Source organism: Equus przewalskii, chromosome 4 (genome assembly GCF_037783145.1).
Source record: "Equus przewalskii isolate Varuska chromosome 4, EquPr2, whole genome shotgun sequence".
Lineage (NCBI taxonomy): Eukaryota > Metazoa > Chordata > Mammalia > Perissodactyla > Equidae > Equus > Equus przewalskii.
This window is the reverse complement of record NC_091834.1, coordinates 59,965,295-59,993,267: the sequence shown is the minus strand read 5'-3', so window position 1 is coordinate 59,993,267 and position 27,973 is coordinate 59,965,295. Positions and strand designations below refer to the sequence as shown.

The window sequence follows — 27,973 nt, the reverse complement described above, 5'->3', positions numbered from 1 at the left end:
TTCAAGTCAACAATATTTATTGAGTGTCGCCTACGTGCCAGGCACTGTTCTAGACAGTAGAGATACAGCAATGAACAAGACAGAAGACCGCTCCTCAAAGACGTTCCATTTAGGTATGAGGTCAGCGTTGAACTGCACACACACCTGTAGAGAAACAGAGTGACAAGGGCCATAAGGAATGAAAGCAGGTGCAGGGGATGAAGCGTGACGAGGTGAGGGCGTGACCCCTTCCTGACGCGCCGCTACCTGAGCAGGGTCTGAGGGAAGGGCAGGAAGGAGTCTCACCTGGATCTGAGCGGGCACACTACCAGCACCGCAGGACCAGCAAGGGGCCCAGGCCCTGAGAAGGGAGCAACGGCTCCATGATCTGATTGGGGAGGAGGGGCTGGGGAGGTCAGAGCCACTGGAGGCCGGAGATCAAGGGAAAGACTTGGGACTCGCTCAGCTTTGCTTCCCCCACAGGGTGCCAAACACACAGTATGTGCTCAGGAGTATTTACTGAAGAAAGGATGGACCAAGCATGGCTATGTATGCCACAGTGAGAAATAATAGATAACATATTAAAATATGAATAAATACGACACAAAATGACTCATAAGCCTATAGCCCAGATATGAGCACTATTAAACTTTTAATATTACTCCTTCTTAAATAAAAAATAATTTATTTGTAGATTCTATTTTTTTCACATTTGAGACAATACTATGTCCTGTTTTCTTCACTTAATCATATTGCAATATATATGTGTGTGTATATATATATATATATTTTTTTTTTTTTTTTTTGAGAAAGATTAGCCCTGAGCTACCATCTGCCGCCAATCCTCCTCTTATGGTCAGGAAGATGGAGCCCTGAGCTGACATCTGTGCTCATCTTCCCCTATTTTATATGTTGGATGCCTGCCACAGCGTGGCTTGATGAGCAGTGCTAGGTCCATGCCCGGGATCCAAACCGGTGAACCCCAGGCCGCCAAAGCAGAGTGCGCAACCATAACTGCTGTTCCACCAGGCCAGCCCCAATAGTGCAATTTTTTAATAAGCACCCTTTACCTCATTGAGATGCAACGCATCTCTGATTTCAGCAACTTGGGCAAAGTGGTCATAAGGTGACCAGCTCTTCCAAGGGCCACAAGAGGTGAGGTGTTCAGCAGCCACTGAATTTTATCAGCAGGGAGATCCAACAGGGCCATGAAACCCTGTAGCCTGAGACAGAGTCACAGCATGCTGGCCCACATGGCCCCGGCTGGCCCCCGGCTGCAGGATGCTCAAGTCTACTCTCCAACACAAGGAATGTCCTGGCTTCACTGTGCACAGGGGTTTGTCATCATTAGCAAGATGGTGCCTATGACATTTTCCCCTCTCCATTTGGGCTTGAGGCATTAGAACATTTCCTAGAGAGGCATTTTCTTCCTCTTGGGGCTCTGCTTTTACCACTAGTAGCTGCTCCCAGCTGTTCCTAATTCTCTCTCTGAGTGAATGACTGCATGATTCACTGTCTACAACTTGTGGCTTCTTAAAGGAGCCAGACCATTTTGTAACACAATGAAACAGCTCAAACCAAGTAAAACTACCTAAGAGCATAACCATAAGTTAGAAAACATAAAACGTATTTATTTTCAATGTCCAGGATTATAAACTCTTCAACTATGAAAATAAACATGTGCCTGGGTTAAAAGAAAAAAATCAGAAAGGACTTAATAGAAATCAGGCAGCAAGCCCATGCTCTTCACTGATTCGGCCTCCTACCCATCATCTGCTTTGGGAATGGTTCTTTCTAGAAGAGCTGTGGGACCTGTGCTGAGGCATCCTCAGCACCCCCTGAGAAATAGAAAGGCATGTTCAGGTCGAAAGGTAAGGCCCCATTAAGCATTTTGGGAGTAAATGCAGATTTTACAGGTGAACCCACATAGTTATGGCCCGAAGATGTTTTTGGCCAGTTGTTGACGCTGCTTTTGCCCATACGCAACCAACGAATTTATTCAAGACTGGCATTACTGAAAGGAAAACAAACCTAAGGCAGAACAAAATTGATGGGAAATTTAAGGGGAAAAAAACCCACCAACAAACAACCCTCAGTTTGGCTGAGATGATTAGAGCCAGATGGAGAAGGGAGCCCAGGTGCCCAGGTGGGGGATGTGTCTGTGGCCAGAAGCAGCTGTGCCTTAGCAGCACAGTCTAAAACCTGCAAATCACTTGCAAAGCAGAGAAGTATTTCCTTTCTTCCTCTTTTTCCTTTTCCTGCTCTTCTTCTTTCCTTTTTCCCTGTAGCGATGCAAATTTTCTAGGTTGGAACTTTTCCAAATGAGAAGGCACTGTGTGACGGGGCTGGATACCAAGACTGAGGGCAGCGGTGGGGGGGATGGAGCAAAGCATCTAGGACTGCAGTCATGATTTCTCATCACTCTCCCCAAACTCTGGGTTTCAAAACAAGACTCCCATCCCGGAGATAATAAAAGGCACGTTCAGCTGCCTCGATCGCTGTCCTACAATTAGTTCATGGTGGGTTGTTGGATGCTTTGAGCTTAACCAGACCTGTACATATCCTCCGTCTAATTCTATCATGTGGCTTCTAATGCCATCACATGTGGCCTCTGGCAACAAAGCCATTTTCCAATTGCTAATATCCTCTCCCTTCAGCACTCACCCTGCCAGAATCGTTTACAGCTCCATGTCTGAATCTCCCCAGAAAAGATATTTTTTCCTTTGGCAAGATGGTTTCCAGAAAACAACCCTTTCCACAAGGACAAATAAGTAGAAAAGTTCTGTTCATTGCAATCTGCACAATAGCGAAGAAAATGCTGGGATCTTGGTGTTGCATAAAGGAAAAGAATGTTGCAGAAGTTCTTTGTGTAGTTTTTTTTAAAATTTATGGCTTTAATCACTGTTGCATTTCACCCACTTAGTGCAGAACAGTAGCTTGTTGATCGCATCAACACTTTGTTAACATTTCAGTTCATTCATTAAGAGAAGCTACATGAGCTCTGCAAGGGACAGGGACCGTGGTCTATTGTGTTTGACCCAGTATTCACAGCTCCTAGAAGAGTACTTAGCACTTAAGTGTTCACTCATATTTACTGTTGAATAAACTAAGGTATTTTCTAATGGGAAACTGAAAGTCTAGCCATCTTGTGAATTTGTGTGTTTTGTGTGAAACGAAAGTGTTTATCTGTCTTGGAGTTAAGAAGGAAAATTCTGACCTAGTTTCACTCTTAGAAAACACTAAGACTCCAAGTAGATTTTTATCTAGCTTACTTTAAATTTGCAAACTGCACCAGGTATTTAGAAAATCAACCGTTTCTTCCACTACAAATACAAATTCTATTTTGTGTCATAGTGTACTGCTTTGTCAGTTACAAGCTGAGCCTGCCAGCAATAACAGACAGATTGTTCCCCTACATTATGCCTGCGAAGAGGATTCTGGACTCCAGAGAAGGGATGTACTTCAAATTAGATATGCTAGGATGAAATTTTCTTAATTCTGTTCATCTTTCGGTAAACAAAGCAAAAATGAATGCATAATTCTGAAGATACTCCATATTGTTTTACTTTTAATCATTCTTGGCTGCTTGATCCAGTGGTTGAGAATTTGAGAAAATATAAAATTTCAACCTCTGCTTTTCACAGTTAGGAAAACACTGATTTAACAGAACCCTAACAACTCTTGGCCAACCCCCAGATGAAGCTGTGCAGTGATTCTTAAGTGACTTTTTAAAAGTCTCTCTTATTTATAATGAAATTAGAAACTAAAGTCCAGACTGCTGTACAACCTTTTCCCAGAGAGGAAAGTCTGCTGCTAATGTGTTGACAGCTAAAGAGAAAGCCAGTGGTCCTCCTGACAGTAAGACTGGGCTAGGATGAAAGACACAGAACTGAATCCTTTGACGGAAACTCAGACAGAGACCTGAGTTTTCTCTGAACCTGCACATAGGCAATAGGTACCAGCAAGAGGTAAAACTAATTTGTGATGATGTCAGACCTGCAGCTTCTAAGATACAGCGCCTTCTTCCACTTCACAACTTGCACGTGGCATTGGAGTAAAAAGAAAAGCATATGCATTAAGACATTTCCAATGAACCATTGAGGATTTGGGGATGGAATTTCCATCTTCCTCCTGTTTTGACAGTTTTAAAATCAATTACCATGAAATGTACATAGGATCCAGTTGTGGACTTAACCTGTGGATGTGGCCATCTAGAAAACGAATCAATCAATGTTCCATTTATCTTACATAACTGCTGCTTAATGTATTAAATATTCAGTATAAACTATTTTGTTAATTGTAGTAGAAGTGATCATATATTATGTATGACTGTTACTTAAATATAAAAAGTAAAAAATTTTCCTTTTCATGCCTTCTCATTTTTTCAGCTATTTGGAAATATAACCCATGCATGTCGTCTAGGATTCAGCCCCACAAACAGGAAATGTGATTTAACACCATTTATGATTTTGAGAGTTAAATGGATTTGGCTATTGATTTCTTACCAGCATTAGAAATGTATTTTGTTAATTTGGCTGACAATGAGGTTGACAGTATAATAGCATTACCAAAAGCAGCTCTGGTTTTTGTTCTTAGTTAGAATTTTCATACCATAGCAGCTCAGATTTGTCAGGGATTCGTGCTTTAAAGGGATCATACTGAAGAGGATAAAAGTGGAACTGTCGTGGCACAAGGCTGGATGTTCACCTTACAAATGCAGCCCGATCCCTGTTGGCCAAGATGCTGTGAGTGTTTGCGGATTCCTGTCACACTCTGAGTTGCTGTGAAAGTGAGAGCACTAAAGAAAAATCCTCCTGAGGGAAAAGCTGATTGGGAGTTGGCATGGCAACTGTAAATAGCACCCAACCTTTTCTATTTTAGAGAATTCAAACAAGTCTAAGAGCTGGAAGTAGAATGCCAAAATGACCTGAATAGCTAAAAGATGAGAAGATAGCAAAAGGGCTATTTAATTAATTAAAGAAGATAAAATCAGAAAACAGAGCTGTGGGGTGGCGTTAGCGAAGAGTTGAAGAGGCCTTCATTCTTTAGTCCAGCGGAAGCAGAATATCAGATGGCTGTGATGGGGACAGAGGCAGCCTCATGGGGCTGGGGCATGGTGCTGGCCTGGGCAGCCTTCCAGCCCCACTGTCGACCCAGGGGCCTGGCTGCACGGGTTGAATAAGAGCACTGCTCACAAATCATTTAAGATATTTCATAATCAAGGAAAAATGGTTTATAAGGAGCACTGCCTCCATGAAAGGGATTTGGCATAAGACTAATAATAAAATTAACTGGACCTCCATTTGAGCCACTACCCTATGTGGCAGTGCTGCCTGTGTTGTCAGCTCCTTCCTCAAGAGAAAACCTGAGCCCTTTCACGTGAAGGAATGTAGGGCTCTTCCCAGACTGCCAGTCAGATGACATTAATCACAGAGGGGAGAGTTACTCCTAACCCCTCCACCAACACACCACCTTTACTGATTCAAAGGATGGCATAATATCAGGCCTCAAGTTGCTGGCAATTCATTTAGAAGAGATAAGGCTAGGGCCTACGTGGACAATATTTTAGAATACTTATTAAGCCATAAATAACTAGCTGCACTCGGACGCTCTCTGGATTCCAGAGTCTAGTTTAATCCCATTTCAGCCATTTAGATCTCTAAATAAGAGCTTTGGTGGGTATAATTCCAAATGGGGGAAGACATAAACATCACCAAATATATGCCTTGACAATACTTTCCTAAAATGGAAATGTCCTTATTGCTCTTACTGATTAAAAAGACAAGACTGGGAGCAACTTAAATATCCATTATCTGGGACTTCTAATATGAATATGATGAATGCCTTATTTTTTTTAACTAGAGAATGAGGAAGTTTGCTGTGTACTGAAATGGAGAGATCTCTGTAACACTCAGTGTCCAAACAGGAAAGTAGAAACCACTCTATATATTTCAAGCAGAGAAGGATACAATGTAGGGAAATGGTTAAAAAACTGCTGGAAGAGCTAAGAAGCAAAGAAAGAAGGGGGTTGTTACCTAAAGGCAGGAAGCTCACACTGTCCCTTGGCTGGATCCTGCGAGTGGAAACTCACTCCTGATGTTGCTGAAACCACCCCAGGCTTCTGGAGCCTGTGGCATAAGCAGTCAGGCCGGGCTGCTGGTCCCTGCTGCTGCCAGTAGCAGGGGAAATGACTAGTCTCTTTCTCCCATACCGGAACCTACTGCCGGTGCCTCCCATTTCAAGAACCTCACATGAAATTGGCTGGATGAGTGAGCCTGGGAAAGGGGATGGAGAGTGTCTAGAAGGATGAATTTGGACCTAACAGTCAAGAAACACAATTCGGTGCATCCACCCTTTTGCTACTCAGATCCACACATTCCACTGTACCCGTCCAACAACATCATATTTACACCTAACAGAATGCAAGTATATTCCTCACAGAGATGAATGCAGGCTCACTTTCTCCCCCAAAGCGGGGAACACAGAGTGGGCCCGCTGTGAAGAGGCACCTCTGGGTGATGCCAATTCCTCTTCTCTTTTAGTCACCATTGCACCTTGGAGATTCTGTAACCTAAAGGCTAAATTGTAAAGTTAACCACCAACAACACTTAGCGTCACACACAACAAGCAAAGAAGAAAATACGCATAGCCACTATAGTTCTTACTTTGAAAACTAAAAACAAAACAAGTTGATTGATACTGATAATTGATAATGATAATAGTTGATAATGATAATGTCAATGATTAACAACGAGCTTCTTCCAGTGTCCATTCCATGTTCCGTTTACCTTTAACCAACACTTCAGTAGTTTGGGGTACTTTCCTGGCGGGATGGCTTACACCTTCATTTCTGAAGGGTTTGAGTCTTTAGTAGTCTTGCAGGTTGCAATACTATTCCAATAACTTTTTTCCATAATGGAAAAAGTTCAGTTTAATAAGCCTGTTACCAGATGGCTGGATGGTCCCCCTGGGGAAAGATGCCACCTCAGGGCTCAGCATTGGTCTCTGCTGTCAGCAGGTTACACATTCAGCAGTGACAGTAGCCAGATCAGCCTTGCTGAGGGGAAGTCCATATTGTTGAGCCCATGTGTAGCTTCCATTCCGGCCACAATGGCCACACTCTACGGGAGCCTACTGAGCAAGCCTCAGGGTAGCTGGAAAAGGGGCTGAGTGACAACCACAGAATTGGGCAGCTTGTCCAATTGATTACTGACAGCCTCATCAGTGGATGCCCCATGGTGAGCATTCACATATGACAGTGCTTATATAGAGAGGTCCATCTGCAAACCTCTTCCTCAGACTCCCTTGTCACCGATATGCCAATCAAACCACTAGTCACCCATGAAATGGTAAAACTCCTACCTCTGGCCATCTCTCCATCCAGACGAAGCAGACAACTGTTCAGTGTTCAGCTTTGAGAGAACGTCCCTTCCACATTCCTGGTTTGGGCTGTAATGCTTCAGCAGCCCACGTCCACCTGGTGCCTTCAAATTGTAAGGGGCAATCTGTGAACCTGGCCCAAATGTTTTCCTCCTCTGTCAACTGTCAGTCCCAAAGGCACATAGGTGTGGGTTGAGAGAGAATTAAAATGCAGCAAGAGGAGGTGCTGTGGAAATCTGAGCTACCTGCTCATGAAACTTACTTGTGCATTCAGGACCTGCTCAAGTCCAATCTGGCATACACCATTCACACTGGATGATGGATTGCTGCTGTGCATGCCCAACCTTATGGCTTGGTGGATCAGTGTATTAGTTATCCATTGCTGTGTCACAAACTATCCCAAAACTTAGCAACAAACATTTATTATCTCACCTGGTTTCTGAGAGTCAGGAATCCGGGAACACCTTAGCTGAAAGGATCTGGCTCAGAGTCTCTCACAAGATTGCAGTCAAACTGTCAGCCAGTGCTTTACCCACCTCAAGGCTTCACTAGACATGCTGTGGACAAGTGGCTCTCAAATGGGGGTATTTTGCTCCCCTAAGGATATTCGGCAATGTCTGTAGAGATTTTTGGTTGTCACAACTCGGGGTAGCACTGCTGCTGGAGTTTAGTGGGTGGAGGCCAGGGATGCTGCTAAACATCCTACAATTCTCAGGATAGCCTCCTACAGAAAAGAATTATTCATTCTAAAAATGTCAACGTGCCAAGGTTGAGAAGCCCGGCTGGTCAGCCGTCTTTTGCTCTGGTCCCCACACAAAACTGGTAGCCTCATGGGTTACTCAAAACATTGCTTTGAACAATACACTCAAAAACAGTATATGTTATCTCAAAAATCAAAAGTGGTGGAAAACATTGCAGCTCTTTCTTAGGAGTAGTTGGTACAAAGTGCAGCAATTTGCCTTTCAATTTGGAGAGGAAATGCCAAGATTTCCCAGACCACTGGACCCATAGAAACTTCACTGAGGTAGTAGGCCTTTGATGTTTCGTGGGGTTTATCTCCCACCCTCTGGCATACATATGTCTTATTAAGGCATCTGAGGTATGTGCTACTTCTGGCTCCCCATGTCAATAACATAATAGATATCAGCCTGATGTTCTGGGGAATATCAAGATGATCAAGGCCTCTGTGGACTAGATCTTGAGAGGAGAAGAGTCAACATAGGCCTGAGGTAAGACAGTGAGGGTGCTTTGCCAATCCTGCTGGTTGACAGCAAGCTCCATCTGGTGATCTCTGCTAATTTGGTATCGAGAAAAAAAAACATCTGCCAGCTCAATAGCTGCATACAAGTGCCAGGAGCTCTGTTGTGTTATCCAGTAAAGACACTGCATCTGGTCCAGTACCTGAATAATTTTATAAGAATCCACTGTCATTCCCCAATAACCACCTTCCTTCTACACATGCCACACAGAGGAGTTAAATGAGGATAGTAGAACAACCCCTGTATTGTTTAAGTGCTAGATGGAGGTACTAACCTCTGCACTTCCCCCAGGGATATGGTATTGCTTTCAGTTTACTCTTACTCTGAATGAGGAAATTCTACAAAGCTTCTGCATGGCCCATTCTACCTTAATAAGGCTCACTATACAGGTAAGGGAATCAATATGGCAGTTCCTTTAAAGGCTGAGGTTACTTACTACAACTCTGTTCAGGAATGGGAAAACAACCACAGTGTGAGTGAGTGGACCCATTGGAAGCCTGCGAGGCAGCCACAGGCCAAAATTTCATGTATCACCTGATTACCACAAGTGACCCCCTCCTCCAGGGGTCAAGGAGCATTTTGGGACTTTAGAGATTAGCAGTGACTCAGAACCAATGTCCAGAAATCCCCAGAAAGCCTGGATATTCCCCTTTCCTCAGTGCACGGTCTCCCTAGTGAATGGCTGCAGACCTCTGGGGAAGACTTAAAGGGCTATTTATGCTAAGTACTTAGAGCAATGTTATAGAGTCCCTTCTTGAGGCTTCCCAGCCTCTCCTTCAGCTAAGGTTAGAGTTCTCAAGCCTTAGCACGCGTCAGAATCGGCTGAAATGCTAGCTGGACCCACCTCCAGAGCGTTTGTGTCAATTGGGCTGGGGTAACTTCTGAAAATTTGCATTTCTAACAAATTCCCAGGTGATGCTGCTGCTGCCAGTCCTTGGACAGTCTGAGAATCAGTGATCTGAGGATTTCTAAGTCTTTGAACTCATCCAGGTCTTAGACTTGGGTGACAGGCTATAACTCTCCACCAAACAACTCAGGTTCCTGTTCACTATACCTAGAGATTTTCCAATTATATAAATCAACTAACTCTTAGTAGACTGCCCATCTCTTTTGGTCGCAGGGCCAACATGAGCAATTGGCCAACATCAAAGATCCCTATGTGCTAAAATACTCTGCTTGCTGCTCCAGGCACTCTGCCCATTACAGTAACTGTGCCCACCTTGCTTCTGGCTGCTGAGGGCCGCCACTTAGCTCTGCCCCACCAGGAGCCCATCATCCACTGAAATCAAGAACTCTGTCTTAATGTCGGTGTCTTCTTTCAACGATAGATCTCCTAAGAACCCCTGAACAAGAGAGTTAGCTTGAAACAACCGCCAAGTCTGGAGAAGACTGACCACAATAATATCAATCAAGAAAGACCTTTTCCACTCTTCTTAGCACTCTGTCTCCCCAAATACCCACCCTGGAGGGGCTAGAAACTGTGGCTAGCACAGTACGGTAATAAGAATAGAAGCACCAGGTGGGCAGAGAGAGAAGCAGCTGATCACAACCCCATCCCTACTGCAGGCTTCTCACGTGCTTAAGGGACAAGAAGGAGGCTTATCCGCAAAGCAAGGTTTTGATTATTACATGAAATTTAATTACTAAAATAAGAGGTTGTTTCATGGTTTGAAGTGACAAGAGATCCATTTGCATTATTTAAGAGTGACCAGAGAACTCAGGGGTCTGCCCGCTTTTCCATCCAGGTGATGGTAAAGAAATATCCCATGGAGTGAATTATAAAAGATACTGGGAAGTACAAATAAGGCTGCTTTGTAATTGACCCTCTAAGACCTGCTTGTTCAATGTACCAGCTATAATGGCAACTGATGTGGAAACACATCGAGATGCGTATATCTCCATAGAAAAGGCAGGAGATAAAACAGCATGCTCCCAGACACAGCCATGGCTTCCCAGGTCCCCAAAGGACCATAGAGATGGGCAACTGTGGATGGTACTACCATGAGCAATGAGGATTCCACCATGGCCTGAAGCACACTCATGGGCTTTTATAAGCTCCCGGCCCTCGCTCACACCTGATTGCTCCAGAGACTCTGATAATGTGCCTACACACTCATGGGGTGCAAAACAACCCCAGTGCGCTTCTGAGTGTTAACTAGGAGACTAGGTCAAATGAAAGGCAATTTCATGCAGTTTCCTCCAGGAGGCTCAGACAGATCTGCCTCAGTTCCATTCCTGAACGTCCCAAAACCACTCATTGGAAAGTACATCGTTTCCTCTCTTTTCAGTAAATGATAAAATAAGCCTTTTAAATAAAGCATTTAAATATATAGATCAGTCTGTTTCTGGATTCTTCTCTCTTCCTTAGATCCATTAGCCTGTGCCTGCACTGGCACCAGAAGAATAGCAAAAAGGCTAATGGGACTGGAGCAGAGTTAGAGAAGAGAAGAATAATAGGAATGAGATCAGAGAGGAACGTTCTTAATGAGATGGGATTCACATTCAGTCTTTAAACTCGCAGTGAACCCCAGCAGGGTTTTGAGTAGTGATGTGATTTGACGGGTATTAATAAGATCACTCCGGCTGCTGTGTTGTTCTATGGAGAACAACCATGAGGGGCAAGAGGGGAAGCAGGACACTACTGAAATCATCCAGGTGAGAGATGATAGCTGCCTGACCGGGTTGGGAGATGGAAGTGATGAGAAGTAGTCAGAATCTGGATATATTCCGAAGGGAAAGCCAACAAGGTTTCCTAATGGATTGGATGTGAAGCGTGAACAAAAGAGTGAGGTCAAGAATGATTCTAAGGTTTTTTTGTCTGAGTACTGGAAGAATCTGAAATGGGACAGCGTGTGGGAGGAACAGGTTTTACGGGAAAGACCAAATTTTGGACATGTTTAATTTGAGATATCTCTGATATTTGAGTAGAGGTGTCAAGTCGGCAGATCAACACCCAAGTTTTGTGTTTAGGAGAGAGATCCAGGCCAGGCACAATTTGGGTCTTTAAGATAGACACAGTATTTAATGCCATGTGATTAGATCACCAAAGGACGGGACACAGACAGGGATGAGGTCCAAAGACTGGGAGCTGGGCACTCCAACATCAAGACATCGTGGAATTGGGGAGAAACCAGCAAAGGAGAGTGAGAAGGAGCAGCTTGAATATCAGAGGAGAGTGTGGTATCACTGAAGACAAGAGGTGACGGTGGTCCAAGAAGGATGGATGGGTCAGCTCTATCAAAGGCTGCTGACAAGCAGAGCAATTCACCACTGGACATAGCAGTGGTCATTGGCGACTTGCCAAGAGCAGTTATGGTAAAGTGGTAGGGCTGAAAGTCCTAACTGGAGAGGATTCAAGAAGACAGGGAGGAGCAGGATTAGAAGCAGTAAGTGTAGGCATCATTTTTCTAGTAGTTTCGCTGCAAAAGGGAGCAGACAAATGGGGTAGTAATGGAAGCGGCAAGTGGGGTGAACAGTTTTTTTCTTTTAAGGTGAAAAAAGTGACATCACATTCGGATTCCAATTAGAATGATCCAGTAGAGTGGGAGACATTGATGATTAAGAGAGAAAGGAATGAATTGCTAAGTTGATACATGGGCATCCGTTCAAGCAAACAGGTACTCTACTGGGGAAATCGTATATTGCTTCAAGCTTTTTGAAGGGAAATTTGGCACTGTCTATCAAAATTATAAATGCACATATTCTTGGACACAGCAGTTTTATTTTCAAGATTCTATTCTGCAGATAAACTAGCTTCTCTGTACAAAGACATATACAGGCTATTTATTAGAACATTGTACATACTATCAAAAGCTGGAAAAAACTCAAATGCATATGGATAGTGGATGGTTAAATCCATACCTGGAACACTACACGGCACTCAAAATGAGGTTGATCTACATGTTCTGTTCTGGAAGAATCTCCAAAATGACTTAAGTGAAAAATATCAAGGTACAGAAAAGAGCATGATACGTTTCCACCTGTGGAAAGAGGGAAAAACCAGGGAATAAGATGATACATAAAAATAGATTTATATACAAACATATGTTTATTTGTGCATAGACCATTTCTGAGAGATAGGGACTTACTGTCTATTGGATATCCTTTTCTAATATTTCAATTATTTTTAAGAAATGTATTTATTATTTTTCGTTAAAAATTAATTAAAAAAGAAAAAATCTTTGCTGAAAAGAAAAAAGTAAATTTAACAAATCTGTCTGTGCATCATTTTATTAATGAAAGGAAATTTTCTTATAGTAACATTTAAGGGAGAAATGCCCTTATCTTCCAGTTTGTTTTGGAAGGTAATGGAAAAAAAAATGCTTTTGAACTGATTGTTTACTGAACCAGTAAGGTCTTTATTCTATATTTTAAAATATTGGAATATAAATTCTCATTATGTATACCAAATGAACAATTGTTAGTTTCAACATGTATTTCTGTTAGGCACACAATAGGCATTGAATCAGATCACAAATTAGCTGAACGTCAACCCTAAACATTTGGGAAATGAAATTTAAATACAAAACATTATTGAGGATCCCTTCTTTTAAAGGTAAATTTGTAGGTATGTCTACATGTGTACTTAATATAGGTTAAGATCTTTTCTTTTTATTTTTAGTTTATTGCATAGAATATAAGGGTGGTATAAACTAACCAAAAAGTCATTTTGATACAACTTAGCAAACTATTTAATCATATCATTAACAATGGAGAAGGTATCAATTCCAGATGGGAAGGAAAATGATAAGGAGAAGACTAATTTCCAGAAGCAGAAATTATCCCTGAGGTTGGAGTTTAAAAATGCACTGATACAGAATTAAGAGGGCATTTTAAACGTAAAGCTTCTCAAATTAATAGTTCTTAAAAATAAAGAACCATACCCATTAGGTACTTCTGAAAAGGGAAAGTGTAAATTCATCATTTTTAGCATCTGTCAGCTTGGAATCTCGTTTAGTACTTTCACGAGCCACATTCAGATTGAAGACCTCATTGACGATCTTGATGGATGACAGGACCTTGAACTGCCTTCTGAAGCATCAAGTAAGACTGCATTCCTTTCTGTGTTTTCAGTAGTAAGCATACTTATTATAATCAAGACTTTGAAAACTTGTACTCTTTGCTACATAATAGCATCATATATAATAATCCTCCATCTCCCAACCTTAAGGATATTCTAAGCACTAGAGATTCTCTGCTATTTATTTAAGCTTGCATGATTTTCTCTCCCTAGTTTACTGAATTATTTATTAGTTACCTAGTATTCATGCTCTGTGCTAAGCGCCACTTCTCTCCCCTTTTGCAGCTGGAGTCCAAGTACATATTCTCTGTCTTTATCAACTTTAAAGCTCAGCTGAAGCTAAGAAGTAATCATTCATTGTGATGGAATCACTTGGGTAGTAATATATTTTCAAAAACATTAGGATTTTGTTTTTAATATTGAGTCTATTTGCTGCTTTTTTTGTTTGCTAATAAACAATGATATATAGGCAATATATAAATCCTCATACTAAAGTGCAATTATCTGTAGGCAAGATCCACAACTTGACAGCCTTCCAAGACAAGAAAAGCTGAAACTTGGTATGCTGACGAAATGCTCACCTAGTCGAATTCAAACAGGAATAGACTGATGGAGCATTCTCATACCTGTATGCAACTCTATGCAAGATGCTATAGACCGATATTTTTCAAACTTTATGGTACATAGGAATCAAAAAAGGATTTGTTACCACACAGAGTTGAATTCACAGGTCTGGATGGAACCAGAGATTCTGCTTTTCTAACAAGCTCCCTGGTGATGCTGATGTTTCTGGTCCATAGAATTCACCTTGAATAGGAAGGTATAGAGCAGTGGTCCTCAACACTGGCTGCGTGTTATAAGGAACTAAAAGAAATACAGATGTCCAGGTCACACTTCAGTTGATCAACTGAATCAGAATCTCTGGGGATTAGACTCAAGCATTGCCAAATTTTGTTAACGTTCCCCACAGACTATGGACTTAACGTGTCCCCCGCTAAACTCATACATTGAAGGCCTAACCCCCAATGTGATGGTATTTGAAGATGGGGCCTTTGGGAGGTAATTAGGTTTAGATGAGTTCATGAGAGTGGGGCCCTCTTGATGGGTTTGTGTCCTTATAAGAAGAGACACCAGAGATCTTGCTCTTTCTCTCTGACATGTGACACACAGCAAGAAGGCGACCATCTGCAAGCCAGGAAGAGAGGCCTCACCAGAACCCAACTATGCTGGCACCCTCATCTCAGACTTCAGCCTCTAGAACTGTGAGACAATAAGTCTCTTGTTCAGGCCACCCAGTCTATGGCATTTTGTCATGGCACCCTGAGCTGAGATAGCAGGGGATTCTAATAATATGCAGCCTAGGTTGGCAACGATTGCTGTAAAGGGTATTGAGGTGGCATAATCATAACTCTGTTTTAAAATACTTCCAACCTACTTGGGGAGCTAAGACTTGGGCCTGGAAAAGTCATAGTTGGTCAAGTGTCAGATTGGGTCAGAGAGGTAAAGAATATTAAGAGATTTAGACCAAGAATAAATCTTTATGCAGTCGCACAGAGGCGACTACCTCTCTGATTTCTATCACCATAAATTAGCATTGTCTGTTTTAGGACTTTATATAAATGGAACCCACAGTATGTAGGTTTTATGTCCGGCTTCTTTTACTCAGCATAATTATTTTGGGATTTATCCACATTATTACACGTATCAATACATGTAATTCCCTTTTATGGTTGAGTGATAATTCCATTGCATGGAGATACCACAATTTGTTTATCTATTTGACTGTCGATGGACATTTGAGTTTTTTCCAGTTTAACGTTATTAGAAATAAGGCTACTATTACTATTCTTCTTAAAGTCTTTTTTTTTAAATGTATTTTCACTTCTCTTGGGGAAATACCTAGAGGTGACGTATTTCTAGGCTATGGGATAGATGTATGTTTAACTTTATAAAGAAACCGCCAAACAGTTCCCCAAAATAATTGTATTATTTCACGCTCTACCAGCAATGTATAAAAGTTCTACTCGAGGCTGGCCTGGCGGTGTAGTGGTTAAGTTTGTGCATGCCACTTCGGTGGCCTGGGGTTCGCTGGTTTGGATACTGGCTGTGGACCTACACACTGCTTATCAAGCCATGCTGTGGCAAGCGACCCACATATAAAATAGAGGAAAATGGGCACAGATGCTAGCTCAGGGCCAGTCTTCCTCACCAAAAAGAGGAGGATTGATGACAGATGTTAGCTCAGGACTAATCTTCCTCACAAAAACCAAAAAGTTCTAGTTGCTCCAGATTCTTGCCTTAGTTTTGCCAGTAATTTTTATTTTTTATTTATTTTAATTTAAATTTAATTTAGTTTTTAAAATTATTTTTTGAGGTCACATTGGTTTATAACATTGTGTAAATTTCAGGTTTACATCATTATATTTCAGCTTCTGTATAGACTGCATCACGTTGAGCACCAAAAGTCTAGTTTCCATCCGTCATCATACACATGTGCCCCTTTTACCCCTTTTGCCCTCCCCCTACCCCCTTCACCTCTAGTAACCACCAATCTATTCTCTGTATCTATGTGTTTGTTTGTTTATCTTCCACATATGAGTGAAGTCATACAGTATTTGTCTTTCTCTGTCTGACTTATTTCACTTTACCTAATACTCTCAAGTTCCATCTGTGTTGTCACAAATGGCATGATTTTCTTTTTTATGGCTGAGTAGTATTCCATTGTGTATATATACCACATCTTCCTCATCCATTCATCTGTTGATGGGCACTTGAGTTGCTTCCAAGTTTTGGCTATTGTGAATAAAGCTGCAACGAACATAAGGGTGCATATATCTTTTCGAATTAGTGTTTTCATGTTCTTAGGATAAATACCCCGAAGTGGAATAGCTGGATCATATGGTATTTCTATTTTTAATTTTCTTCAAAAGAATAAAAATGATATTTTTAATTTTAAGGTTTCATTTTTTTTCTTTAATGCACTCATCTGTGTGATGAGGCCAAGACCTTTGAGAAGTAATTTAGCATAGTTAGTCAAGAGTACTGAGTTCTTGGAGGATAATCTAGAAATATAAAGAGAATTACAGGTGTAATAACACTCTAATGCAGCAATCCCACTTCTAGGAATCCACCTACATTTATATGTGCTCGAGTACAGGGTGATAAATGTGCAAGTGAATTCACTGCAGCACTGTTTGCAATAATAAAAGGTTATAAAGAATGCAAGGGTCCAGTAACAGGGAAGTGGCTGCATAAACTACTGCACATCTACACAATGGAGTTCCAAGAAGTTCCAGAGAAAGAATGAGAAAGGTTTGTATGTACTGACATAGAGAGATCTCCAGAATATACCATTAAGTGAAAAAAAGGCCAAGGGGTACATGTACAAGGGGGGCATGGATTAAAATAAGGCTATATATCTACACACACACACACACACACACACACTTACATATGCAAAATAAAAGCCCACTACACTGGACATATACACATGAAACTAATACAATATGGTTATGTGTAGAAGCAGGGAGTGACAAGGTAGAGGGAGCAGGGGTGGAAATAAGACTTCTCTGTGAATCTTTTTCCATATAGTTTTGATAATGAATTACACAATTACCTATTAAAAACTACAACTAAAAAAAATCCTAGAATTGTAAAACAAACCTAAACATATATCACATTGGTAACATGATCACAGAAAAACTGTAGAAAGAAATACACGGATTTTGTGAAAATGTGAGCTCACAATGATAAAAAAGAGAGAGGCAGAAAAAATTCCACTGCCATCACTGAGGTTGTTATTGACAAATTCCTCCCTTTGAGAATGGACAATTAAAAGAAGAAGCACTTCTCCCGCTTCCCCCGCCCAAAATGTTTTCCAGGGTAACCAAATAGATCGAGGTGACTAGAGAAAGCTCTTCTTCACTAAGGAATGGCAGCTAATGTACAGAGAAGAAATGATAACATTAGAAAAGTCACCATTTTGTGATTTCTAATGAATATGAATTCAGGCAAGGATTGTCCAATGGAGTTGGGCATTATGTGACTGGTTGAGGGAAAACCACACGTGTGTATAGTGTTAAAGTAACCCCACACAGAATACTTTGTGGTCACCAGGGGAATAACATGACACTACAGCAGCAAGCTCGGGCAGCCATCCCATAACCCAGAGGACAGTCCGATTCTCGGTAATGGTGGACACCAGATGGCCTGTGCCTCCTGACGGAATGCCATGTGAAACACACAACAGCACCCAAAATACATTCTAGACAAAATTTATTAACATGAATCGACCAAGCTCTTAGATCTAACTTCTAACTTACAGGAAATACAGGGGACAGACGAGCAAGCTAAGTGACCACATGAGGAAGCAATCAGACAAACAATCGAGCAAGAAAATCAGTAGATGAAAAAAGGGACTGTTTTAGATTTTATAATGCCTAAGGGACATACAAATCATATAGAATGCATGGTCCAGACCTAAATTCTGATTTGGACAATCCAGCTTGGAGGAAATGTTTGGGGGACAAGTAGGGTAATTTCAATAGGATCAAGGTATTAGGTGCTATGAAAATTTACTGACAGAGAAAGAAAAATATTATTAAAAGGAAACAAGCCATCTGTAACATTATGATCTTGTTTTAGTAAAACAAATACATACATGTGTATAAAAAGACCTGGAATTATATATAATAAAAGATTAACATTTAGTCTCTTCTTGGTGGGAGTATTAGTTTTTTATTATTGCCACAAATTACCAATAACTTGGTGGATTAAAACAATAAAAATGTATTATCTTACAGTTTTGGAGGTCAGAAGTCCAACACGGGTCTCACTGGGCTAAAATCAAGGTGGGGGCAGGGCAGCATTCCTTTCTGGAGGCCCTAGGGGAGAATGGGTTTCCTTGACTTTTTCCAGCTTCCAGAGGCTGCACACATTCCCCTCCTCCATCCTCAAAGCCAGCAACAGCAGATCAAGTCATTCTCACGTGGCAGCAGTGAACTTCTCTCCTGCCTCCCTCTTCCACTTGGAAGGACCGTTGTGATTACATTGGGCGCATCTGGATAATCTCAGATACTTTCCATCTCAAGGTCAGCTGATTAGCATCCTTAATTCCATCTGCAACCTTCCTTCCCCTTTGCCATATAACCTAACTTGCTCCCAGGCTCTGGGGACTAGAACATAGATATCTGTGAGGGGACATTATCCAGCCCACCACCATGGGAATATGTATTTATTTTGTTATCATTCCTTATCTACATATAATGCACACACTCTACTTCTGTTAACCTCAAAATGCTATTCTTCATTTAAAATAAGTACAGTGATGAGGGAGAAGGCAATACCATAAGCAGTAATATTGGGGAGATTATGAATATACACCTATAATAGGAATAAAGAAAATGTGAACTAATTACATGTGACTACGTATTGGTGGCTTGGAAAATTTCCACTGACAGGATCATATTAAAAAATGCTACAGGTTCAAACAATGTGTATGAAAGGGCAGATTATATATTCTGGAAAATGTTATGTATCAAAAAATGACTCTAGTGATGACAAGGACACTCTGGTCAAAGATTCATGTGAAAAGTATGACTAAGAATTTTCATAAAATGTGAGTTCAAGTCCCAGCTCTGTCACTTAGTAGCTGTGTGACCTTGTGCCAGTTACTTAACCCCTCTTTGCTTCCATTACATCATCTATAAGATGAGACAAATACTTGTGCCTTCCTCATGGAGTTGTTGGGGGATTAAATGATTTAATACTTGCAGAGGACTTAGAACTGTGCCTGGCACATGATAAACACTCTGTAAACGCTAGTCATTAAGGGTTATTATCCTGGCAGGTGTTTGTAGCCGCCTGTTTCGGAGGGAAAATCACTCTGGAATTTTAGTTAAGCTGGTACTTCTATTCTGTCACCTCAGGGAATCATGAGAGTCATGCACTGATTATCAATGGGGTTCTTACACCCAAGGATACTAGAGTAATTAGCCTGAGGGTTTCACTACTGGAATTCTTCCCAAATGGCGAGGTTCCCAGAAACACCCCATCAGTGCTAGCACAGTGGCTAAATAATACTTTTGAAGAGTCAACAGTAATTTAGCCCAGAATAGTCAATATGCCAAATGGTGCTGACAACTATGGGGTTCTAACACCTGTATCCTGATGGAAAGAAAAGTCTAATAATTTGCTAGTTTGACAACCTGGGGGCAAAGCAAAGAAGTTTTTGCAGGACTGTGAAGGACTGGAGACAACTTCAGTATATACTTCAGTATATGTTATCCTGCTCACCGTGGATTAATATTAAACCAATCAGACACTCTGAGTTGCTGAGATCAATCAAGCACAACATGGAAAAGCACCTTCCATTGTACGACATGCAGATTTTAAACAAAACATCATATTTAAAGAACTTTGTCAATTCCAATGGTATTGGAGAATGCTCTGCAGAAGAAATGCAGTAGATTCCTTGATGTTTAAAGCTGGAAGGGATCTTAGTGAGCATTTAATCCAGTGTTCCTCAAACTGGTAAACAGTCCTACCCACCACCCCGTCATTTCATTCCTTGTTTTCCATAGAATTTTGCAAAGCCTTGCATGTGATGTTGTGCACTGTGACTCCCCAAGACCGAGACAGGGTATATGACCCATCCTGACCACAGATCTTCCTCCTTTTGTTCCCTCATCACCTTTTAACTTCACAAGGGCCATTACTGATGATAAGAACCCTCTGAGCGAATACTGATGTATCATAAGCACATTACCTCATAGAGCAAGAAACTGGTGCCCAGAGTGGTCAAATGATTCACCGTGTGAACGAAACGATCACAGAGCTGGACCAGAGTCCTGGCCTGTCCGCACAGCCATCCAGAGAGAACCCATGTGCTGAAGACTGTGTGCTTTGGGCTGGGCAGCCTGAGAAGAACAAGAAAACAATGAAAAGATGGAAACAGAACCTACAAGGAAAGATAGAAGAACGAGTTACCTGAGAATGTGGCTTCTTCCTCTACTTTTTTGCTCAATTTAACACTTACTAAAGACCTACAATTTAAGAAACAAGCCTGTGGTTGGTGTTACAGAGGACACCAAAAAGCCATGCATAAGACTTGGACCTGCCCTAGAGGGTCTCAGACTCTCACAAGAAGATACACATGAAGTTGAAACATTAGCAACAACCCTATTTTCATAACACTTGTAGTTTCTAAGCATTTTCACATATATTTCCCCAAACTGTTAGGTTGGGCAAGAATGATTTGTCCTTTTTTTATAAATGAGAAAATGAACCACTGATCAGAGAGGTTGTGATGTGGCTCCAAGGTCAGAGACGTAGCAAGCGGACTCCATCTTCTGACCACCCCACCCACAACACATGGGTAGTTTATGACAGACATTTGGTTTTTTGATGTCATCTGCAAACGCTTTGGGGGTATTTACACTGGATATAGGAAATTGTTTGACCAGCCAAGAGTATTTCCATTACCAAGACTGATTTTTGAAAAAGGTTTATAAGAAAAACCATTTGTAACAAGGGAAGGTGGACATGGCAGGACTACGGGGAAAGCTAGAGGGACTATGGTATCGTGTACATTTTACCAAAGATTTTAACTTCAAAAACAAATGCTTATTGTAGAACATTTTGATTGTAAAGTAGAATGAAAAAAATCTGTTCCCTCATCCACCAAAGAAAAGCAGTGTTCAGCAACCCCTCACTCCCAAAATTTTTAAGGCCATACGTACTACAAAATTTGACAATTTACATTAAGCTTTTGAAAACTCCTTAGTTCTAAATATCTTTAAGCGGTAACAACCACTTTTTTCAACCTACAATGTATTATGCTGACAATGAAAAGGATGCTAAAAGCCTTCACGTTTGAGGTTTATCAATTATATTTTGGAAATTAAACAGGGAGGCGGGGGGCCGGAGGAGTGTCCTTACAGAGCCGTCAGCATTCCACCAACAGAAGTATTTGATCCTCACTACAGTGAGGCTCCAGCGCTGTGGCTAGAACCTTTGAGCCTGAGTCCCACTGCAGCATACGATGCTGCTAAGCATAATCAAAGTGCAAATCTTTATAGAAGATTACAGAGACTCCGAAAAGGGGATGGATGCTTCCTTCCTCTAATTTCCTTTCCTGCCATGTTTCTCATCTTGAGTAAAAAACATTTGGCCTTTTGATGAAATCTGCAAACACTTTGAGGGTATTTACAGTGTACATAGTCAATTATTTGACTGTCCAGGATGATTTCCATTAGCGAAATGGGCAGAATGCTCCTTGCCAGGAGAGGCACTGTTTTCAGAGGGATGGGTATGAAATGGCCTCCCTTATTTTGGCCCCATCCAGTGATATTACAATAAGGAGACATCTGCCACTCTAGGGGAGACTGGCGGTGGGGGGCTTGACACATGTACATCCAGGTTTTGATAATAAATCATGGAAAATTTACAGGATGAGTTGCTAATCCCTGAAGTCGATACTCCTCAAAACAGGTGTCCCCCTACAAATATTTTTAAGCCATTCATTCTAACAATTCAGATCAAGTTGTGGGGAAAAGAGTAATTTTTTAAGAACTAAATTCCCTCCAAATATATCTATCAGCCCACTGAAGAGAGCAGGAACAATTTCTGAATTATAAACTGAAAACAACACTCAAGTTTTGTCAAAGTTGGTCATCTTTGCCCTCTCACCAACGTTCTGTCCTGTCGTTAAGTTTGAGTGATGGAATACCAGCGAAGCATCTACCAACAATGCACCTGGGCCCAGAGGAACGGGCCCCAGGCAAGTTTGTAATTGGGAAGCACCTGGAGCCAGAAAGGCTTTGTGTGTTGTTTCTCATGGCTACCGATTATTGTGCCCAAGCCCTAAACAAATTGTTTTTAATAATATAAGAAAAAAAAAAAAGAGAGAGAGAGAGAGATGTCTAAAACATCATTCAAAAAGTTTAATCAAGTCCAATCAAGTCCACTTCAGCTGGTGGGCACTGGCACAGCTGGGCTGGTTGTTCACGGCTTCTGTCTATCCTGGCGCGGCAGTGCCAAACCTGATGGGCTGGTGCTCTTACTATACCAGTTGTTAAATATTTTGAATATTACCTGCACTGACCTCATTAGATGTGCGCAGAGGCATGTATCAACAGGGAGCCCAGCAAGTTCCAACTGTAAAAGCCTGGGGTCAGAAGCCAACAGTTCAGAGTGTGGTCTGCACCCCATCATTATAGCGGTGGATCATTCCAGAGGTTAGCTAACTTCTCTAGTTTTTAGCATCCTCTCCTCCAAATTGGGGATATGAATAATCCTTACCCAATTGCTTTATGAGACTTAGGTTGAGGTTAAAACCAAATATTAGATGTGAAAGCATTTATCTTAAAAATTTTTTTATTGAGGAAGATTAGCCCTGAGCTAATATCTGCTCCAATTCTCCTCTTTTTGCTGAGGAAGACTGGCCCTGAGCTAACATCCATGCCCACCTTCCTCTACTTTATATGTGGGATGCTGCCACAGCATGGCTTGACAAGCGGTGTGTAGGTCCACACCCAGGATCCGAACTGGCAAACCCTGGGCCACTGCAGGCTGAATGTGCGAACTTAACCACTGCACTGCCGGGCTGGCCCCTACTGTTTTTCAAAGAAATACACAGTAATTGTACATCATTTAGAAAATTCCAAAAAGTAGAGTGTAAACAATTATTCATTTCTCAGCATGTAAAGACAACTGTTAACATTTTTGAAAATTTTCTTCTAGCTTTTTCTGAAAACCCCTTGACAATTCAACAGCAGCTGCTGAGTACCGCAAAAATGAAATAAACAAGGCTGTTGCCCTTCCAGCTGGGTGGGAATATAAATGGCTAAATAAATGTTATTACTGTAGCATAAAGAAATCCAAATAAAAGAATAGTGGAAAGTTGTACCATAAAATACAACTACAGGTCTGGTTCCTGGAGACGTCAAATATCTTAGTATTTAAGAGACACTTTGATATCTAGAGCATTTCTTTAGGCTACTGACTCAATTTCATTCTAAGAGAAGACATGACTATCTTACTGCTATAAAATCTCGGTTACGCAAAAACAAACTGTCTACTGTACCCATAAACAGCATGCGGATTTGCCTTATTTCCTAAGTCATTATGCTCAGTCAACAACTGCCTTTCCTTTTTTGGCTTGCAGAAATGCCCATAGTTCACTGCAGTTCTTGTAGACATACAATCTGTTTATACAGGTCAGTTTCAAATAATCAGGATTCTTTGAACTGATAGATAAGGATTTTCCTCGGACATCAAGTGTGGTAGAAGCAGTCACATTGTAAATAGTCTTAAACACATAGTGTTATGTGGACTGATGTTTTCTACAAAGGTTTTAGTTGTTTATTATTTTCTTCTCAAAAGATAATTGCAAAAAAAAAGACAATTGCTCTTACAGCAAATTGCACTCATTGTATTCCTCTATGATGGCAATATCCTCCTGGATTATCATCTTATATACATTTAACTCCCCAGCCACGCTGAGCTCTCAGAACCCATGGGCCTTGTCTCCTTCCTCTTTCCATCCCCAGGCTCCTAGCAAAGCAGACACTGAAATGTCTGAATAAGACCTTAAGAATTCTTGTTCAGTGAAAATACCTCAGACACCTGGGAACGTGCTAAAGAAAGATCCCAAGGCCCTATTCTGGAGGTTCTGAACCAGACTCTCTGGAGGTGGGCTAGGATCCTGTATTTTTAATACCTTCTCAGTTTCCTCCTCTGTAAACTGGGGACAACAATAGCCCCTACCTCACAAGGTCGTTGTGGAAATAAATGAGTTACTTTATGCAGAGTGCTTAGATTACTGCCGACACCACTGTGTGAGTGCCAGTCATCATTACCGTCAATATGATATGATCAGCCAAACATGAACAGGTCTTTTGGAAATAGCGTCTATAAGTTTTCTTAATCTTGAGTGTGCATAAAAATCACCAGGTGATCCATATATGCAGATGCTGGGGCTTCGCCCCCAGAGATTCTGATTTAATAAGGCTGTACCTAGCTGGGAATCTCCATTCCTTTATATTCTTAAGGGGAAAAATGGACAATCCGTAAACCAGTGGTTCTCTTATGCAGACTCTTAATTCCATATTTATATTCCTAATCTCCAAGGCACAGAAACTTGCCTCTTAGACTGGGGCTAAGATGAATCTCATTCAGATAGAGAAAGAGAGTTCCGGGGGCCATCTGACAACATGCCACTGGGGATTCTCAGTTTCCTACTTCATCTGTATCAGGGGCCACACTGCCTGTCTGGGGGTGGCTCACATGGGGTGAGGCAACAGCTGCTGGTCTCCGAAGGCTGCCTGAGTAAGCTCCGGGCTGCTGCTCCCATGAGGCTTGGCTAGCTCTCCCTGCAGGGGGAGGTTGGCCTGAGCCCTGCTTCCCCTAACCCACCCTGCACCAGGGCAGTGCCTGGGTCAACTCATGCCAGTGCGGGAGGCTGCTGGAGACACGGCCTGGAATCTGCCTCTACAGCCAAAATCAAGGAGACCACAGGGTGCTTGGGAAGAAAGCACTGTACCTCCTGGCAAGCCCAGGAAGATTCCATGCCCAGGCAAGAACACCCGAGAACGCTTACAGCACACATATGTGTCATGGAACCAGCCCAAACTTGCTTGTGCTTCCGACCTCTGAAACTACTTACGAGTGCGCTCGAGATTTAAAGGGCGAGATTTCCAAAAATGAAATGACGAAGCCCCTGTTTCTCTTACGAACAGCATCCTTTCCTGGATTTCCACACATGATTGTGCAAATTATACTTTAAGAATAATCAATACTGGAACCTCCTGGAACCTGAGGAAGCCTGGATCCATCCATAAACAAAGACATTACACAGTTAATAGACAGGCATTCAAATGGAGATAACTATGTCCTTGCTTTTACTTAAAAGTATTGCTTTTTATAGAAAATTAGGCATAGCCTATGTTATAATAATGTAGAATTTACATTTTTAAAAAATGCTTTCCTTCAAACTCCTGTAATTTTCCTCCTTGTTCTTTCTGAATCAAAGTGCATGTACGTTCTCCTCCTAAAATGCTACATATGGACAGGCCTGCCTCCAGTATTTGAGAAGCCCAGGGGACAGAGCATGAGAGGAGATCCCTGGCCCACCCTCCTCTTCTCAGCTCTGGCTCCTGCCTTACCAGGAGTTACCCAGAGGCCTCCCAGGCAGACCAGCGGAAATGCCAGCCCACACCTCCAGATTCTTTTTGCACAGCTGCCCTTCGGCCTTCCCCTGGCCCTAGGGGTATATATACTCGTGGCGTGATTGGCCCCCAGCGGGACAGATGGGTAGAAGGCCTGCACAGACTTAGGCAGTTGGTCAGGGAATTCCAGGGTCCCAGGAAGCTGAAGCAAGAGTCAGGGTGTAGGCTGTGGGTGGGCACATCCCTTGGAAAGCCTGAAATCTTGCCCTTATGGGGAGGGACCCAGCCAGAGGAGGACCGGAACACGGTCCGCTAAAGTACAGGGTCCAGGGTAGGGCCCAGGCTGCCCTGGTCCAAGAGTCGTGCTGTGTGTACAGTATCTATACAACAGCCATGTACATGTTATGTAAGTGAATACCTTGGGCTGGATGTTCTATCAACACATGTCCCATATAAACCACTGTCACAGATTTCAAGGTTCTAGAAGGCAAGAACTAGATAGATACCATTTTCTCTGCATAGCACCTACTTTATTTAGGCAGAAATACTTTGTGGCATTGCAGTGCAAATATGACTATGTCAACTGAAAGAGGAATAAGGAAATGTTTATTTGGAAGTCACTGTATGAGAGAGGTCGTGTGATACTGTTAAAAAATACAGATGTCAAAAAAATCTCACCAACAAAGATTCAGACAGATTTGGAGGTTCCTAACTCACTTTTTTGCACATGTCCCCAGGCTTCCTTCCTTGAGTGCTCTGCTCCTCTTCAAGGTAATACCCAGCACCTCCCTCTTCTGGAAACCTTCCCCAAGCTCTCAGGCCAGGCCAGGTGCCCTCCTCAGAGTTCCCACAGCTCTTCTCACCTGGCCCTGCACCTGCTCCTTGCCCACCAGCCTCCCCGCTAAGCTGCTGCACCCTGTGTCTTACCAGCCACTGCATTCCCATCCCATTGGGATGTGGCACATGCCAAGTTCTCTCTAAATGCTTCTTCCTGATCACCAGCAGCAACAGGATTCCAAATGCAAATGCAGTGTGGGAGTTGCTTTTATAGCTCTTCACTCCCAGGGGCTCTAAGTACCGCTGAATTCAAGCAAAACAGCATTTTAATTCCTGGAAGAGAGAGATGGTCTGAAAATAAATCAAACACCTGGTCGTGTGGTGTCACAGAAATGGAGACCGCTGGAGGCACAAATATCATATAAATGTACTCTGAGCTATGTAAATGTCATTCATTTGTAAAGTTGATCTCAGGTTATATGCCTTTAAAAAGGGAAGCATTTGTTTAAAGAAGCATTTGTTAAAAGTCACACTTTTCAGAAGGAATTTATATGCACACACAAACACACACAGGTGTGTTATCGCTTTGTAGATCTCGAAATCTTACTCTTAGCGAAACTAGATCGAGGGTGCTGGTGACACCTACCAGAAACTGTTTATACTTACTTGAAATATGGCACACTATATCCATTTTAAACAAGGTTAACGACACGCGACAGATGGATTACTTCAACAAAATGGAATGTTATGGAAAAGCAATTGTCTTATGACATGAAACCATGTATGATGTTATTTCTACCTGCAATCTGGGACCCCTGGTAGAAATATTAAACACTGGGCAATAATATCAAAGACAGCCAAAACTTTAAAAAATACTGAACATCTGCAGGGGTCTGATAACTCTGTAAATCTTACCTAGAGGCATCTATAAAGGAAAGATGTCCCCAGCGATTTGGACCAATCACTCCAAGCTACAGTGGCCCCCGGAGGGAACACCGCCTGCCGTCCTCACTCACGCTGCAAGTTTTCTGCGAAGAGTCAGGAGGAGAAGAGGCTTATGCAAGGAGGGTCTGATTTCTGCTTCTCCCTCTTCCACATCACACCTCCCAGCTTCCGACCTCTCCCCTGCTCAGAAAGCTGTTTGCGTGTCCCAAGGCTGTGGGCTCAAAGCACATGCTGCCACAGCTCCATCCCAGGCAGATCCAGTGGTTCAATTTTTTATTTTATTTTATTTTATTTTTTTAAGACTGGGCCTGAGCTAACATGTATTGCCAATCTTTTTTCTTTCTTCTTCTCCCCAAAGCCCCCCAGTACAGAGTTGAATATTCTAGTTGTAGGTCCTTCTAGTTCTGCTACGTGGGATGCCACCTCAGCGTGGCCTGATGAGCCAT

General features: G+C 42.0%; 1 long non-coding RNA gene across 1 annotated transcript; it reads right to left on the bottom strand.

The window, feature by feature from the left end:
• On the bottom strand, positions 1-27,635 carry LOC139082851 (uncharacterized). Its single transcript, XR_011539178.1, has 10 exons — positions 27,498-27,635; positions 26,733-26,915; positions 25,304-25,462; positions 20,405-20,555; positions 18,439-18,521; positions 16,287-16,446; positions 14,348-14,502; positions 13,502-13,679; positions 12,480-12,598; positions 1-144 (listed from the first exon to the last, which is right to left on the bottom strand). It is a non-coding gene; the product is annotated as an uncharacterized lncRNA (long non-coding RNA).
• Between the last annotated feature and the right edge of the window lie 338 nt (positions 27,636-27,973).